Here is a 19,534-nt window from a genome sequence, read left to right on the forward strand (position 1 = left end):
AAAGCAAGATGTGATTGCTATCTGCGATGCCAAAGAATTCTAAAATAGTCTTAAAATCCTCGAAGCCGGCGGCTATTGTGCGCACACCAACTCCGGAACCCCCTCAACAACTTCAAGCTATCTACGAACAAACGTGCAACACATCACGTAGCCAGCCAGCTTCAAAAACGCTCCGGAAAAAAAACAGTGTGTATTGGTGAAATGGCCGACCGGCGGTCGTATTCGTAAAGCGGCGATATAGCGGGGTCTAAGGGGGCAATTGAGGAAAGCCGACCGAAATCGTCTTAAATATGAACGAGCTAGCCAAGTAACGGGAAGAAAAGGGGTAGGGACGACATTACCATTTCCTCTTAGGAACATGATTGCACATGTGATGAACGAGATGTAGGCACAATGCATAATTTTGTAGCCTATCCCAGGCAACGTTTTGCTTGTAGCACTGTTATCTTTATTTTGGGTTAGAATTTAACTGTAATCTTTAGGTTCTACAAAAAGCTATCAAACTTTACCCTGGGGCTGTATAAAGACCTGCTGGGTTGATTATCACTCCAGGGTAACTTGAGCTTTGTAACAAATATAAAAAAATGGTAAATGCGTAAAAATCTTTTATGTTCTATTCGTATCTACATAGGACATGCTGTCTTGACAGCCCCAAATACAGTATAAAAATATGTTTGCATTTTTAGGAACGGTTAATAGATATATGTGAATATATAATTCGTTACAACACCGAGGATTTAAACGAGCGTTTCAAAATAGTCAAGATCCGCCAAGAAATTACCTTAATTTTAGGGTATCCAATTTGCCTTGCCAATTGCCAATTGTAACACATACGTTTTACGTATGTGTTACATACATAAAACGTTCTAGCATCACGTGACAAGGCGTCACGTGACGTCAATTTTTCCGCTAAATTTAGCGATGAAACTATTAGTGTTAGGTCAAGTGACGTTAACTTTCCAGAAATATGTAGAATATAATTAAATCCCCATATAGGTCAGGTGAAATCAGGTTACGTGACGTCAAATTCCCCCGCTAAATTTTGCGGGAAAATTAAATTCGGGTGTAGTTCATGGGACGTTAGTTCTGCTAAATTTAGCGGGAAGTTGGCGTCACGTGTCCTATACACTGATTCAACTTCCACCCCAAATTTAGCGGAGAAACTGAATTTGTGTGTAGGTTCGTGAGATCCCATAGTTCTACACTGCGCTAGTTGCGTTATGAAACATCACATACCTATGCTCCTATTCAACTTCCCCGCTAAATTTAGCAGATAAACTTAATTGGTGTGTAGGTGTCTGATGTCCCAAAATGCTGCACTCTGCGCCTTGCACTATGGGACATCGCAGACCACGCTTTACGAAATGCTGCTTCACGAAATGCGCCTTCGCGAGAACTGGAGCAACTAACCAAATAACGTTTTATATTCAAATAATATTGCCTGTCCGCATTATTGTTTGCTTTTTGCAACATACAAAATAAACATATTCTTCTCAATGATCAGTTCTCTTCAACACTTCAACTGCTTGGACCACCAGGTCAGCACTCTGCCCAGCTATCTAAAACTGATTGACTGCCTAACTTGCTAGTGAGGCATCAGAATACTCTAATATACTTCTCCATAGAGGTAACACTCTTATGTCATCTTGGAGTACAAAAAACCCATATACAAATATGCATGCTACAACCTGATAACATTGACTGCTGAAAAAGCAGCTGACACGGCGAACTCACTGATGCAAATATCACTAGGGTATTTTAGGTAGCTTTTATTTATGTGTGATCTTTAAGAAAAAATAATCTTGTTTCGAGAGCATTTTGTTTTGTGACTTTTGTTCTACTTGTTATGTTATTGTCTCGTTCGGTGCTTTTTTACCATTCAAACGGGCACATCCGACAAAAACTGTGAAATAAAATTGCCGTTATACACTATATTTTATTAGGAATTTATTTACCATCCGATTGTTTTCTTATTTACACTCAAAACAATGCAAACCACACCTTTACTCAGTAATAAACAGAGAAAATATAGCAAAATTTTCACTTACAGAAGGAAAACAACATGGAACGCAGTGTGACCTAAGAAATGCACTCTGCTCGCTGTAATAAAAATATCAAAACCTTTCGCAATTACGATATTTTTAAAAATGCATCGAACAGTATAGACACAACAGAGTAAACTGCGAAAGTGTGGTAGCCTGGGCGAGTTGGTACTAAAACGAAGTACATAGCACAGCGCAGAAAGAGACATGGACTGAGAAAAGGATTATGCACAAAACACAAGCACTGACACGCAACTGAATTTACACAGAAAAGGAAGAAGAGATCGTGCTGAAAGTCACGCAGTGCTGGAGCGTGCCATACAAAAAAAACACCATCTAATTAAGTTCTCTGTGACACAGTCCAATCTGAAAACGCGGTTTCTTTTAGAGCGCAGCTCTTAGCCGCCCGTTTCCGGCTTGAAAGGCGTCGGCGTCGCCGTCGGCGTAACCGTGAGGTCACGTGACCCCCCCCTCCCCCCCGAGGTCACGTAATCCCCCCGAGGTCACGTGATCCCAACTCCCGAATGCACGTGATCCCCGCGGTCACGTGACCCACCTAGGTAACGTGACCATTCTAGGTCACGTGACCTCCCCCTTCAGGAGGAGGGGGACGAGGAGACGAGGGGAGGTTGAAGGATGAGGAGAGGAGGAGGAGGAGGTGAAGGAGAAGGAGGGGGAGGAGGAGTAGCAGCCAGGATCACGAGGTGAAGAGGAGAGAGGAGGGGTATACCCTCCTCTCAGTTCCCTTCCCTCCTTCTCCTCAAAAGCTGCGCTCAAATTCGGTAATACAGGGAGCTGTAGACGGCTTTCAATTTTTGAAGCACTGTCACTGCTCGGTGACTAAAGTAACGGTTCTTCAAGTCATTAATGCAATGCGTTTCCAAAATTAAAAAAAAAAAAAACAAAAAAAAAACGATGATGGTCGAGAAGGCGGTCTTTCAGGTTCTGTCCGCTTTGGCTGAGATAGCTTGTTTCACACGTTAGTCGGATTTTTTAGGCAACGCTAGTTGAACGCGACATATAGGGGTGAATCTGGCGTTTCTGCACTTGGATTTCTCATGGCTTTCCGCTACTGAGCGAACCTCGAAACGGCTTTGCGCAATTTGTTTTGGAGGTGAAAACACCACAGGAGCATCGAACCTCTTGGACGCCATTTTTAGATTATGCAATGTTTTGCACATATATGGAACAACCACGATTCGTTTCTGGTGATCCGTATATATCCTTCGCTGAATCCCTTTGTTATTGCGCAGCATGGCCCTCACCACCTGGTGTAAAACCTGTGATGGGAATCCAGACAAGTGAAGTCTCTCAACTTGGGTGGTAAATCGAAACCGGACAGTGTGATAGCAGGACATCGTACGCGCAGACCGAACTATGGTAAAAACAATCTCGCATTTAATAACTCTCGTATGCGCTAACGTATACTGAAGGATGCCCTTTTTGACCTTAGTGAAAACTCCAGCCGATATCGTTTCTCGTGCATAGATAACAAAAGGTCTTGGAATTATAACCGCCCGTCTAAAGGTTTTTCAACTGTGAAAAGAAGACCAAAGCCACACATGAAATATACGTTCATAACCTTATCAACAATATCACGTTCAGCAGATTTGGGATACACAAGCAAAAATCGTCAACTTAACAACAAACCTTTGACGCTTGTGATCATCTGGTGATATTATATTGCCCTGTTAACACTTTCTAAAAAAAACTATTATGGTATTTTTGAAGCAAGCTAGCAGGCATCTTTTAAAATGACGTCTTAGGTTCCGGCTTCAAATATTCTAGTGGAGTGCAAACGTCTCACCTTTGCGCCGGGCTCCAGCTCACGTGAGTAGAATCTTATTTCACGCCTGAAAACCTTATCCCGGGCCGCTAGGCTACATGAGCGCTGCTAATAAATAGATGTACGCAGGAGTGTACTCGCCCAAGCTTATTCAGATTACTTTAAAAAAAAATGACGCAGCTTCGAGCAAACTGCTTTGACTCCGCATCTAAATTCCGCCTTCCCTTCGTCGACGCGCACATCTCAACTTCTAATACCCCATCACAAGTGTTCTGTGAAGCGTCGCGAGAAGCACGGGCGAGCGGGGGTGGCTTTAGAAACCTCTTCTCTTGCAAGATTACTCGTTCAAGTAACGCTGGCAGTAAAGCTAAACCCTTTTGCATGCCCGTCTCATAGTTCAGCGCCAATCTCGTTAGATAGAGAATGGATGGTAGAACCAAGCTTCAAAATAACATTCAAAATAAGAACCGGTTGCCCTTCTGTATGCTTAAGTTCTTTAGAGGAAAAAACGCATTGGCGAATTTTAGTTTCTCATCTCTTTAGTTCATCTTTTGTCACATTTTATGTCACCTCAATGTCTTATTACAGGGACGAAATTGGAAATCGTTAGGAAATAAACCCACCTGTAATACATTGACGGGTCTCAACATTTCCGTTTCTAGAGAAGTCGTCTCATCAGAAAACGTAGCCGTTTTTATAAGCGAAGCACATAAAACATTTCCCACCGCAGAATTTTGAATATACGTCTTCAATATAATTTCGTGCTCTATGACGCAATATCCATTCGTTCTTTGGACCCTAGAGACTCCACTATGGTTCTGGAATTAAGCATAATATTACAGATATGGGTGTTCTGATTTGACAAAAGTAAGATTGATTGTTTATTTTTATTTTTTTATTCCAGGAACCTCCGGAAGCAAATCGAAAGAAACTAATAAACAATGGACTTTCCGAACTCCGCACTTCTCCGAGAGGTAACCATTTGAAATTTTAATAACAGCGAAGTTATACATTCAGCGTGAAGAACTAGATCAGGCTTCGGTAGAAAAACTAGTCGTTTCAGAAGAAAAAAAACAAGCTTTCTGCGCTGCTTAATTTTTGTAATGCTCGCATGTAAGTCAGACTCGTTCTCACAAACCCTCTCGGAATATAGGGCTATCACTTTGTTCTAGTATGCCTAAAAAGGGTTTTCATTAGTCCATCCGACCATAGTCACTTCACTGGCGGAAACAGTCAGCCTTGACGAAATAAGGTAATAAATATTCAGCTTTCTAACTGGGACTTACACTTGATTGCTTAAATGGCAGCAGCAGCAGCAGCACCATCATTTTGCATCAATTTACTTCGCAAAATGTAGAAAACTTACTTTTTCCTTTCAAATTTGGTAGTGAAAATCGGCTGTTTGCATCGCCATTATAACAATATATGAATATATGGAACTGCGAAATGTTTGTGTTATATAAACCCAACTGTGAACGCTACAATGGTAACAAATATATTTCGGATCAGGGGTCTCCAAATCTTTTTTGTCAGGGGCCGCACTTTTGATTTGTAGCTGTCTCTAGGGCCGAGAAATAAATAAGTAAAACAACTATATTAAGTAAATAAACTTATTCAAAATACATATTAAGAAAATTCTCGAGTGGTCTATTATATACATAATGTTCTGAATTTCGCTGTTTAAATAATTGACATTATACAACAATTGTGCACCAGAAAACTCACCGCGCATAAAAAAAAAGAAAAACACATCAGGTTTAGCTTTTTCACACATGGCAGGAGTCATATAAGAATGCTAGAACTTGTGACGAGATAATACAATACATCTCACACAGGGCACTATAAGCATATTGTAAAAAAGAAGACCATTTGACCTTTCAATCTCTACTGAGATTCATACAGCAGCCGAAGGGTAAGGACAAGGGGCAGTTCGAAAACAGCGGAAACAATCCCAACCCGAAAGTGTCAGTAATATAATACTTTATTGGGATATATTTGGGGAGATCCAGGCCTGCAAAGGCCGCAGAAGGCAGAGTGCCCATACCAAAAGGCCTGCGGGCCCAGCCTGCGGGCCCAGCCAAATCCCAGTTGTGGCATGCGCCAGTCGCACCCTGTCAAAGTGTGAACGTAATTACTTTACAACTGAAAAAAAGGCTTGCTGTTATCTGAGGTATTCAGGATGTTCTGCCCTACCTGTTCGAGCGCCTTTTTAGCGTCGTCGGAGAACAACACGATTTCTGTTGGCTGACGTCGCTGAAAGATTTATCGGGGCGTTTGGGACGTTCAGCTCTTCGTCTCCAAGAGTACAACTTCTCCGCCGCCTATCCGGACGAAATCATCAGGATAGTGATGGCTTTTCAGGTTGCCTCTTGCCAACCATACCTCCTGACGGTGAGGACTATTCAATTACACTCGCTGCTTCCTCCCTTGATTCTGTGGTACGAAACCGGCTCCAAGCTTCCTACACCCAAGCCCTGTTGCAACATGTTACAGGCATTATTATATCAAACAACCGCAAGTTCTGCAAAGGAGAACGACCTTTTTCTTTTCGAGATGGCCTCTTGCTCCATAATAACTATTCAGCAGACGGTCAACTATGGTTGCTCCGCGCCAGCTTCGCTCGGAGCAGCTACGGTGCCTGCATGAAGACCAAGCGTCAGGGCATGTCGGTGTCTCAAATATGTATAATTGTCTACGTGGCCGTTATTACTGGCCCGGCATGTGTCACTTCGTACAAAAAGATATCAGCTTCTGCTTACGTTGTCAACAACAAAAACAAAACACCAGGTTCTGCCGGCCTTGCTGCAACGCATACCGAAAGCTGTGCCAAAAACGTATTCGTGAATAAAAATACTCCGGTACATCGGTTTAAAGGCCCAAAATATAAATACTGAGATACGTTTGCCTTTTATGCAACAGGGCATCCCTGAGATTGTTTTGCAAAACTGGCGAAAAACTATTTCTATAATTTCCTGTGACTTATAGATATACATTTGTTCCGGAACGGTGCTAGGTGGGGAGGGTACGTGGCGAAATGAATGCCAATTTATGCTTGTTCTCCTTTTTGTGTCATTTCATGCTGTTCTCCTTGTCTCTAACTTTTTATTTATCATTGATGCCGCTAAAGAAAAGTGCCAGCCCCGTTGAATCATATTGTTACAGAACGGTAAAGACTGCGTGCCATATGCTAGACAAAAGGCATCTGCCAGAACAAAACGCTGTTTTGCTCTGAAGGCGCAACTGAAACAGACGTATTATATAATCCTGTGTCACCCATAGTGTGGAGAAACTGGAAAACAGGGCCGTACCTTTTCTTCACTCCAGTCCTTTACTGCGTTCTCTACTAAATTGGCAAAAAAGTGAAGGGCTTTGTGAGAGGAACTGTTTTTGTTAATCTTGCCCGTAACCTTTTTTAAATCACAGTTTTTTATGTCAGTAACTGAGATGGATTATGTAATAGGGCGGGTTCATATTATAAAACACAAAATAAGTTACTCCAGACAGACGCTTTTATTTTTTAAAGTTCTGTTTTAAAAGTACAACAAATGTAACGAGATACATAAGTCTGGCAAAGCATCGCGATACAAGTGAACATCTTAAATGTTTTTCATTACTGAGATACAAATGCATTTTTCAAATTCATTTCGAGACAAAAATAGAGATACTCGAAAGTATCTCTAAGGTACTATCGCGTTACATTTGTATCGCAATACAGCCCAGCCCTGCCATATCTTGTTTCGACAATAGCTTTGACCGAGGCGAAATTGATATGTATGGCCATGTACTAAATTCAGCTGGCTGAGACGGTTGGGTGATCACTGCCTTTGACTATCTGAAGCGATACATGGGGAATGCTGCCCTGCACACTTCACATTCTCAGAAAGTTGCATGTTTCCTCTTAAACCGTATTGTATCGCGTCACGGCTCGCCTCCAATGCTACTGAGTGATAAAGTAACAGTTTTTCTACAAGTCGTTGAAAACTTCCTAAGACTTTAATCTAATTCATCCTTGCACATCTTCCTATCATTCCCAAACTTACTGACTTACGGAGCGCCTTAATCGTATTCATTCTGACATGCTCTCGATATATATCTCGCACGACAAAGACAACTGCAATCGAATTTTCTTGGACATTACATTTGTCTATGACACCGCTGCTCAAGCTACCGACGGGCTTCTCACCTTTCAAACTCGGGTGTAACCGCGAAGCATCGTGCACTGCTCCGTACTGTCTTACAATCTGCGAGATATCAGCCGAATCATAACCTTTAATGAAGCAATCAGATGAGCTGAAATATGCCATCAGTTGGCCTGTTTTTGTAGATCTGCTGAGCACAACGACGAAAGTAGTTCTTACGACGCCCATCACCGCTTTGTCACCGAAAACTGCGGCGATATCTTGTGGATCGGGATGACCATTAAGAAGCCTGGACCATCTTAAAAGCTCCCTCAAAGATACCATGGTCCATGCAAGTTGCTGATAGCAACATCGCCGGTAAACTACAGCATGAAACCGGATCCTCTACCCACCAATCGACGTCGTCACCATTAAGAGGTCGTTCATGCGTCACGAATGAAACCATGTGTCGCGTGAGCTCACGTCCCAGTCTAGAACTACTGCGGTCAGCACTGTAGCTCCTGAACTACGGGCAATGTAACAAAAAAAAAACGACAGGCTTCAGCTCCAAAAAAGACGGCAATCACTTCTCTTTTTCTAACAGACAAGCCAGTACAGTTCACGCTACTTCTCATGTCTCGCTGTCTTTCTTCGCTTCAATATATACTTGATAATTACAAAAAAATCGAGATGCTGGTGATGACAACGTGCAAGACATGTACTATGTTATTTGACTGAGTGATGCCTATAAGCAGAAATCAAAACGGATGTGATCACTGATGAGTTTGTTGAATGTTTTGGCGCCGTGACTTTACGAGTGTTTATTCTTCCGCAGGTAGCAGCGATAGAAGCGGGCAACGAGCCGAGCGTTATTGGGAAGACCATAGGCAGCCGCGGCCCAGTCCAAAGCCCCAGGATGCCGCATATGGCACACGCACTCTAAACAAAAGGTGTAGTCTTACACCCGTCGTCCAATATAAGACACCCCGAAACTCCAGTTCGACATACAGAGCACTGACTTCAATCTGACGGTACTAACGTCCACGAGAGCAAGGGTGTCGAACCGAAATGTTTTTCGCTCTGGTTATCGTTCCGGTTCAGGGAAAACGGTTCAGCTCCGGTTGAACTCCGGAGTGAAAAAATAAAGGTTCATACCGGTTCGAACCGGTTCGTTCTTACATGCTCCAAAAGCAATTGAAGACCACAAAAGAATTAACTTTGCACATTTTTTAAACTTGTGACATATAAAAAGCAAAGGCCACATTACTGTGTGGAACGAACGAGCTAGTGCTGGGACACCTCGGGACGTGGGTAAAAGCACAGTTCAATGTCAGGCAGCTGACCGAGGAAGCAGGACGTCGTCAAGCATATCCGGGGAAAGACGGCCCCTCTGAGACGATAAAATAAACTTTAGTGCAGAAAAGGCTCGCTCCACACTGACCTAAGTCGCAGGAACTCCGTCGCCAGGGCTACTCGCGCCAATGCGCCGAGTTCTGGATGGCGCTCCCGTCTTTCTTCCCAAAACTGCAACACGTTAGCGTCCCTTGAAAGCCGCGGCTCCTTGTCTAGCATCTCCAGGAGGCATGCTATACAAAGGGAGCTGCTGGTACCTCGAACATGCACGCCAGCCTCAACCTCTTTTTCCAGAGGAGCGCCTCCAGGGCGTCTTCCGAAACTTCTGGAGCCGCCGCAGTTTCAGAAGACAATGAAGAATCTTGTTCGCATTGCAGAGCTGCGAACCGCCTCCAAGCCTTCGTCAAATGTATCGTGGCCCGGTACTTTTGCGCAGGGGTGAGAAGGCGGTGGTAGCTAGGGATTCATGTACACTGCTGCACAGAAGACATCCGTGTCAAGAAGTTGTCGCTCCCGCTTTTTCATCGATTGGACCAAGGCCTCTGCCAACGGCGACGATGTCTTGGAAGTGTCCATGGAATATGTCAGCCATGCTCCGTAGAAATCTCCTACAGTGATCTGTTCCTTCTGCAATGTTTTCGTCGCAACGTCTGCAGGACGAACCAATATTGCTAATTAACGTAGAAGTTTGGGCTTGTTGGTAAGTAGACATGATAAAAACAGAACAGCGAAAAGACAGGGACGAAGTAGGAGACAGCGCTGTGTCTTGTGGTTTCTTCTACTTTGTCCTTGTCTTTGCGCTGTTTTGTTTTTATCGTGAATACTGCTAGCGTTTCAACTTCCGCCCATGTGTCTTCAGTCGACCGGGAGCTTTTTTCTTTCGAGAGCAAATCTCCAGCGAAACTCCCTAGTTCAAGTAACCTGGTGAGCATATGCAGCGTGGACATCCACCGCGTTGGACAATCAAGCATTGGTTTCTTCAATCCTAGCTTCCTGATCAGGATAACACATCGCAACTCCTGCGCGCCGCTCGCACTCACGCGGAAATCGGAGAACTAGAAGAAAGGGGGCGGCCGCGGTGGCGGCGGCGCGGAAAAAATGGCAGGGCTGTCGGCCTTGATGTGTGAAGCCGTTGTAACAAAAAAAGTGAACGCGTTAAAATAGAAATTCTTATGCTCCACCTCGCAACAGCGTTGAACGAAAGACCGGGATATCTAATTTTATTAGGGACCTTGCGTATATCGGATACGCTGCGGATTGCTGGTCTTGTGCATGACCGCCAGCTCGATCTGTGCTCAAACGTGACGGGAAACGCTCCCGCTAATAATGTAGAGGTCTAGCGTACGGTCTATGAAAAATATATTTTTTGCCTTAAATAGGAGAAAACTGGTCGCGCAACAATATGTCGAGTAATACACATTCGAAATGGGTTTGCGTTTTAAGGCCATAGGAACATGACCATTTATTCCAAGCACTTTTAAAAGATAGAATACGCGTACTTGCTTTCAGTTAATTACAAGATAAATACAGAAATGCCCGAAGCATTTCAAGCGCGACTGTGTTAGCCAGCCGTTCGTGGCAAGAGGTTAGGACGGGCAGGTGTGGCGAGAGAGGCCACAACGTTGCAAATAACACGGTACAAAAAAAGTACAGTGTATTGAGATATGCATCTTTGGTAGAGCAATATATAAAACCCCTAAACACTCCGATTATGGTAATATGCAGTTTTCGCATAGCGTTTCCGCAGGCCACCGTTGGCTACCGTGAGCAAGGCAAAGCTCGTGGAGCGCGCTGAAAATTGTGCTTCAAAGCCGCAGCGCGAGCCTCCGGTTGTAATGAAACACCGCACGGTTGCCTGCAGTAACAAACTTCCTATCAATCACCATAGAGCTGTTTGATCACGTGTTGCAATACACTAACCCCGAGACAGTGCGCAGCGAGTTGCGAGCCTGTGACACGAAGGCATTATTACTGTGAACACTGGACTTCCGAAGCTTTACGATCACCGTGCCGGGCTCACTTTTAGAGCACTGATGGCCAGGCAATGCGCAGACACGATATCTTCATCACCCTCAAAAAAAATTTGCCACAAACACTGACGTGGGCGGTCCGTAAAACGCGCTCGCCAACCACAAAGCTTCGCCAGTCGAAATTTCTGTAACATTTAAATATCAGCATGCTCATTTTGCTAGCGAGCATCAACATCTCCGTCACCTCTAATATCACCCTGCCCTAACTACTTCGCGTTTGCACACAAATGAATAATTTGTAGCGCACTGACCAGTGTCAGCGAGCAGGCGCACGGGAAACCCCGGAAACTCTATCCCCGTCTCTTCCGCCATCTTTGAGATACCGCCCCGCCACCTACAGGGCGTTGGAGTTGCCACTTAACAGGCGGAGGGCCTTCTCCGGTTTGCGGAAAAGGGCTTATTTTTTTCTTTTTTTTTCTTTTTGGTTTCTTTTTTAGGTTGCTGTGTTTTTCGCCACGCACTTTTCACGCGACCTGACTTCGCGTATGAACCGAAAACCCCATGGAAAACATGTCGGTTCCGCTCCGGAGCGAAAAAATTAATTTTGTTCCAGTTCAACTCCGGTTCGAGTGAAAATAACGGTTTTTTCCGGTTTTCGGTTCACGGTTCGGGTTCGGTTCAATACCCTGCACGAGAGGCTTGATAGCCTTGTGGTGCAGCCTATTAAAATAGCTAATCTACGTGCTACTGACTACAAAGAAAGTAATCGTGGTTTTCCTGGCCCTACACACTAAACTTTTTTACACCCCTTAGGGGTGTAAAGCTCTTGTCCCAGGACGAGCACCCTTTGATGGTACAAACGAGCACCCCTGTGCCAAAGCACCCTATAGGGGTGTGAAGAAGTATAGGGTGCACGGTGCAATGCACCCCAATCCAAGGGTGCTGATGCTGATTTTAATGGGTGCTCGAGGATGGTTCATTCTAATCGAAATAGACTTTTGTAAAACAAAACTTATCTTATTTACACAGATGATCTCGTTACAGATGAGCACTTAGCCAAGCCGTCACCTTGTACAGGCAGGCTGGCACTAAAAGTGGAAAATTAGTTGATTAACATTTTCAATTACTGGTTCGACAGCTGTTGCGAAATTGAAGACAATCACCTCCTTAAACTAGTCAGTTTTTTTATAAATCTTGAAATGAGCACACAGCCCCCCCCCCCCCCCCGAAAAAAAGAAAAAACGAGAAAATATCATTTCACCAAAGGCAGCCGTATTGTAGCGGTCCAGAAATGAATTTATCCCACAAGGTTGAAAAAACCCCGAGACTGCGGGTAAACGACACAACACTAAAAGTCTCTAGAGACTTGTTAGAGTTTCGGGGTTTTTTCAATCATGTGCAAGGTACACCAGCTCGTTTGCGCCCTTACTTTTTGTTCATTATCCAATAACCCGTTTTGTCAGCAAGAATCTTTCTCAATCGTTTTTCTGAGGTTAGTGCTCATTTCACAAAAAATAAGCTGGTCTAAGAAGGTGACTGCCCCCATTTTCACAATATGTGCTGGTGCCATCGAACCAGTAACTAAAAGGCTAATTCATGGGTTTCATGCAATAAATCCACTTTTAGCTGTCATCTTGCGTGTATATAGTGTCTGACAGGACAACTAACTCAACTGTAAAAAGATAATTTGCATAAAACAGAAGTTTTATTTAACAAATATCTGTTCCGATAAGAATGAACCACCCTGTATCTCTGCACCTGTCGAACTGGGTTCAGCATATCAGGTATGGCAACCAGAAAACCACGAAGTATGCAGACCAGATAAGTGAAGAAATAAGGAGATGCAAAAGTGCAGTGCCAGCACAGGACCTTGTTACAGAAACTGGATTTATTATTTGATATGTGTGCAATGCATCGGCACACATGCTACTTGAAGCAGCTGTGCATAGATGCACTGTCCGATAATGAAGGCAAGATGTGCATGGCAGAAAAGGTAATATTTCAATGTGACGCTTAACTTATGTGCAAACAGAAGTTACAGAAAAATCTTGCGTGATTTAAGTTTTACTTCCCACAAAATTTGGAAGGAAAATAAAAAAAAATATCACAGAATTTGTTCCATGGCTAAAGCTTCTGAGTTTATTAATTGCTCTATGGTCTTAATACTCGTATACGAGAATAGATCAGTGGGAGATATTCTCAAACATCATCTTCAAGAAGGAGTCTGCCACCAATCTCAATGTGTCATTAAAAGTGTCCAGTTGTCAAACTGCCAACACTGAAGTGTGATATGCATCACATGCATCATGAGCACTTGCTCATGCAATCTATGCAATGTGAGAAAGTGTATGGTACAAACATAAACAACAAGGAGCTTAGCTTGTTCAATCGCGATACTTGGTCCTTGCAGCCTGCTCTGGCTCGTCGGTCATTTGCCTTGCACATGAGGTGGTTACGAGTTGTCATACTTGGTATGCCATAGTACCTTTACACTTTCGCCCAAGGCATGGCGAGTGGCATCAGCTGCATACAAACAGCATGTGATTAAGCTGCAAGTAAATAAAAGTTGTTATAAAATGACAAAAAAAAACTGAAAGGAAAACTAAATGAATAATAACTATTTCTTGAGCTATGTGACCTCAAAAAAATAATGAGGTATGTCCTCCACACACATATCACAATACAATACTTGAGGCATTCTATCAAATATCAGAGCATATATAGACCTAGATGCTAGTACAAATCGAGAAAAAATTGGGGGGTTTGAGTCAATAAAAGCCAAACTAAATGAATAATCCTTTATTGAACTATAATGTGAGCACAACAAAATAACCAGCTATGTCCTCCTTACAATTAACCAAATGTGTCTGTAAATATCACAGCGTAGGCTTAAGATGCTAGCAAAAATAAGAAAAAAACAAAAATCAATGCAGATTACCTCAGTACATCACAATGGTTCTTGATAAAAATGACTAGAGCAGAAGAAGAATCTAGATGCCTTCCGTTTCGAGTGTATACTTTTTGTTCCATTGCACATGCGACTTTCATTTAGGGCCCTAAAGTTGCATAAAATTCAAGCTACACTTCTTTTAGTTTAGGGCTTAAAACATTAAAACAAGCTACCATATTTTCCAGACTATAATCCACAATCCGGTGTATGGCAAGTGTAAATTTCGGCTAAAAAGAAAAAGTATTTTCTTAGATAGTCCGCACTCGGTGCATAGTCCTCAGGGAAAACTTCAGGCTGGAGAACTCCTCAAAAGGGATATCTGCGGATGAATGTCAGGGGGCTTTCTGTTATCCACTCGCCAGCTAATCGCAGAGCTCCTCAAGATTAAGCTTGACCCAAGTTGGTTGCTTGCGGGCTCCCAAGCAAACAACATGTCAGATGCGAGGTATCGAAAGCCTGGGAAACAGACTGACGGTAAGAGGTTGTCTTGATGAATTTATCCCAGCATAAAATATCCAAAACACGGCAATCTGGCCTAACCAGTTTTGTAATAATGAACAATCTTGAAACAAAAATTGTAGAGTCCACATCTGTACGGTGTAAAATTTCAACTTTTAGACATGTATAGTTTGTGCACTTTAGTCTGCAAAGTATGGTGCATTTATTTTAGTTTAGAGTTAGAAAGCTAAAAGTTAAATGGGTGCTGTACTGAAATTTGACTTCACAAAACAAGGCATCAGAAGCACACAGTGGGATGCTACAGACCCCAAAACATCACTCATGGAGCAGTATCTCAACTGGATGGCAACATTTTCGAAAATGAAGGGAATAGGAGAATACAGATGTCGCAAGCTTTGTTCAATCATGCTCATATTTTCCAAAAAGTACTGCCATCCGTACAAGATACCGTCATATGAGTTATGTTCTAAGGTTTGCAGCATCCCACCTAATGCTCCTGCCTGGTTTCGTGCCATCCAAATCTCGGTTCAGCATCCCTTTGATACTAGAACGGTTGTTTGTCGGCCTCATTGATTTCTCTCTTGCGACCTTGTTGAAGAATTCCATCACGACTGGCCTCGGAGTAGAGCTGCTGAGGCCGGCAAACAACCGTTCTAGTACAGCAACTGTGTTTGCTGTCTTCTTCGAGTACTTTATACTAAAAAGCCAGTAAGCCACCATGATGGCAGCGATGCCATCCTCTGCATTCTTCACGGACAAAAACCGCTGCCTATCGATAGCGAGGTACAAGAGTCTGCCCCCTCGGCGTCATTGCCAGAGTACACGACGCACGGCATTGCCGGGATGTCTTGCTCCTGTGTTAGCAAACAAAATCAATGCAATGTAATGCAGGAACCATGTGTGAGTCTTTTCTAAATCATCACAGTTAACATATCACTATCTACCAGCGAGCTGGTCCAGTGTTATTTGCTATAGTTACTTGATCTATGTTAAATATGTAAACCCCCCCCCCCCTGCAGGCCTGATTACAGTTGTACAGAATGCAACTTAGACAAGTGGCAGTAAATCATGCGTTTCCAGCACTAAAAATATGCAAGATCATCAGCGCAACAGGGACACCTGCATTATCTCTGCGATTAGTAAAATTTCGGCAATGCTAGCCAAAAGTCTGGTTCCACATAGATTGAGACGTAAACGTTGCTTTGGGTTCCTCATTGCAAAAAAGCCAGAGTCAGTCAACAGGAGCCCACATTCTCTTTGTGCGATCTCCTGATGTGCAATTACTTCACCTCCCATGTACATCTGGGCCAAAATATTTTGCTTTAGATGGTTAGAAATCTTGTGGAAACTACTTCTGGCCACGATATTCCCAACCATCAGTGTGTCAGGAAAGACAGCCACTGGATCTTTTGTACCTTTCGAGAAAAGTGTGCCGCGCAGTGAATAGAAAGCTTGCTTGTCGAAGTTGTAGTGAAACATGTGAAGCAATGCCATCCGCACCGTATTGGCTCCCTGAGACCATGCGACTCCTAAACATCACCTCCAACTGCATAACTTTACTAAACTCTGGTCTAGATGAAGCCTAAACTAAGTACAAGCATGGAACATGGCTCTATCTGTCGTGCAAGAAAGGTGCTAGTTTGTAATGTACCGCATTCTTGGCTGCCATTAAAAAATAAAATGAAAAACTTTAATAAGATGGATACATTCACTATTGCATAAGTGCACCGATGTTGCCTAAACATTTGGTTAGAAATGTTGTGCGCAAGGGAATTTATAAATGTGCTAGGTTACATTCTGCAACCTATGCTAGGAAAGATAGTTGAGAGCTTACCTCCTCTCCAACAAACAGATGTGGCAGTGCCATGGTTTCCTTGACATTGTAAACCACGATCATTGTAGCCGCTACTGCCAAGATGTCTGAAAAATAGTAGCACCGTTCCAGTATAAGGTTAGTAGAAATTCTCTGCAGTTTTCATGCCCTTGGTGCCGTGGAGGGCTCGCCCTCCACGGCGCTTGCCCACATGATTTTGCACGGTCCATCGAAGTTGGAGCTTCGGGTACTAAAAGGGGTGTGGAGCTGGATGTAGTGCTCTACAAGCATACTCCTTGTAAGCATCTAAAGTGCACTGGCGAGGCCTCTTGGCTCCAGCCGGTATCAGGGGCAGCAGAAGACGACCAAGATAACGCTAATGTTCCGAGCACGTATACTTACAGTGCCCGGCGAGTTGAAGGCACAGACTGGCGAGCATTTGTTTCAGTTAGTCCCATAACCACGTGTTGCACGAAATTAAGGAGCTTGGTTCTAAGCAATGGTTCCTGCAATCACACAGGTGTAATCGCAGCCACTGCACAGCTGTGACAACTGCTCAAGATTGCTTTTACTGCTGAGAGCTACTGCCACCAGCCGTGCACTGGTGCGCCCCATGTTCCACCGCTTCATGGCGGGTGTGTTGATATGATGTTTTCGTTGCTTAATGATTCCGTACTTTATAATTATAACTTCAGATGTTCCTTGTTTATCTGCGATATTAAATAAAAACTACCTTAATAAATAACTGCTGCAGCTCCCTGATTAGAAATTTCATTTTGCTTTAAAAAAGACTTAGCGGGTCTGACCCATCGAAGTTCCTTCATAAGGCATCGCCAATGCGTCGCAAGTCACATGGATTCGGCATCATGTGACGCCACTGCAGTGCAAGCTGTTTCTGCCTTGTTTAATTAAAACATAATACACTAGTAGCATAATTCTCTCGTTATTGCCTAGGTTGCCCAAACCACCAATACAAGGATTCTAAGGATTCCTTTTATCTGAAGAAGCTGAAATGGAAGGTCATAAAATGCAACAAAAAAATGCTCCTTCATTGTCTTTTGCCCAGTACACACTGACATCTCCAGCTAATTGCTTCAGTGAGCTCAACGACGTCACACTGCACAAAATGAAGGCAAATGCATGGCAACTCCATGGGTAGTGGATTATTCTGTCCGTCCTCTTTTTCTGTATTATTGTTCTGCCGTGTGTGCATTCAATTCCGTCATCCTCTGCCTGCATTCGTCCAGGACAGTTTCTTGGCCCCTAATACATATTATAGCTTTATGGATCATAATAATTTGAAGGATATGAACCTCAGCTTTCCCAGTGGCACAGAGACATTGCCAGAGCCTGTCCTACTCAAAAGATAACGAAAGTCCCTCCCACTCGCCGCTCCCCCCCCCCCCCTAAAGTCTTCCATTTTGCTGGGGCCTTCTCTCCTCCCTCCCCCTCGTATATCATTTTGTCATGGGCGCCGCCGAATCAACATTTTGGCTATGTGCTTGGCTTGCACACATTTTTTTGTTAGTTCATTACTGTAGGATTCAACTGTAAGCACAGTGTTAATGCAGAGTAAAAAATAGCAGCATACTCTTGTTGGCTAGTGCTGATGATTGGATCAGTTGGTAGACAATTATAAAAAAAGGAATTGTGAATATGGGAACAGCGCGTACGGACACGGCACAGCACTGTGTTCATGTCCTCCTTCTTGTCTGTGCGATTCCCATTCTTTGTTTTTAACAATAATTCATTTTTAAGAATTTTCTGTTTGGTATCATCAGTATGGGGGTTCACTGTAACGACCCACCTGCCATTGCATTCCCTTTGGAGGCAGCTCCCCCTTCCTTATGATGCCATCGTAGAGGAAGTGCAGGGTGGGCGTCATTCTCACTCTTGTGGTGCAGTTCCCCGTGTTCCAATAGGTTGCAAGCTGCCAGCCAAACTGAGTCAGGACTGCCAGCCCTGCGGAAAATGCCAATTTTTACTCTTTTAGACGTAGACACCCACGTTTTGCGTGTACCTGAAAAAAAGCTCTAATAGAGAGGAAACGCAATAATTGGTCCTTTTATAATGCATCTTTTTCTTTTGCTGGGAACATACATAAAAGTCACAAGCTATTGTACATCCAGTGGTGCGGCTTAATTTATGATGAGCATTGTTTTTTATATAACTTCGAGCATTTAGAGAAAATATACAATAAAACGCGTCGGATATAAATTGTTTCTTGTAGTGGACCGCGTTCACGCTTGCGTGGGTGTGCGACGCGAAGAGCATGGACAAAGAGACGACATCTTTGGGCCAGTACGAAAATATATTAAAGCGTTAAGCACTAGAGAATGAGAAAATTCAAAAAAATTAATTATCGGAAAATCTAACACTTAAAGGGTAATTAAAGAGGCGTACTTCACATAGTCCGTGAAGCGGGTCTGAGTTCTGATCATGGTTGACACGCCGAAGTCTTGATGCTAGGTAGATTGGCGCGTTGGGGCTGGGTAGTGGACGACGGGGCGGCCTGAAGAGTGTGGCCTGAAGTAGCGGCAGGGCAGCCTCGGAGGCCCGCTGACCAGGCCTGTGTTTGTGGACGACGAATGAAGTCGTGCCGACCACGCCTATCGTTGCGGGTCGGTTTTTTCGCCCACCAGATCCTGCTCGCTTGTCCTGTTCGGTCACTTCCAGGCTTCCTTCAACTTCTTCTTTTTCCACCACCCGCCACTCGCGCCACATTTTCTCCGTGCACACAAACACGCAGTCAACCAGCCACATCAGTATTCCTTTTCGTCGTCGTTCTCTTTTTTCTTCTACACTGAAATCCGAAATCACCACAATTACCCCTCACTTAAGAGCATTGTTTAGGTCAAACAATGTCTACAACATGACAAAAAAAAAAAACTTGTCCGCAAACTATATTACAGTTTACACATTTGACACTTGGTCCGTTCAAACTTTTGGTTTCTCCCACACAGAAACATATGTAAAGTAATTGATTCAACAACCTTGTCATACGCACGTTACACTCATAAGAAAAAAAACTGTTTTGACTATT

At 43.5% G+C, this 19,534-nt stretch overlaps 1 pseudogene; it reads right to left on the minus strand.

Moving 5' to 3' along the window:
• Nucleotides 1-19,254, minus strand: part of LOC120848614 — a 36,667-nt pseudogene extending 17,413 nt beyond the window's left edge.
• Between the last annotated feature and the right edge of the window lie 280 nt (nucleotides 19,255-19,534).

The sequence above is a fragment of the Ixodes scapularis genome, unplaced genomic scaffold, assembly GCF_016920785.2.
Source record: "Ixodes scapularis isolate PalLabHiFi unplaced genomic scaffold, ASM1692078v2 PGA_scaffold0__279_contigs__length_252992795, whole genome shotgun sequence".
Taxonomy (NCBI): Eukaryota; Metazoa; Arthropoda; class Arachnida; order Ixodida; family Ixodidae; genus Ixodes; species Ixodes scapularis.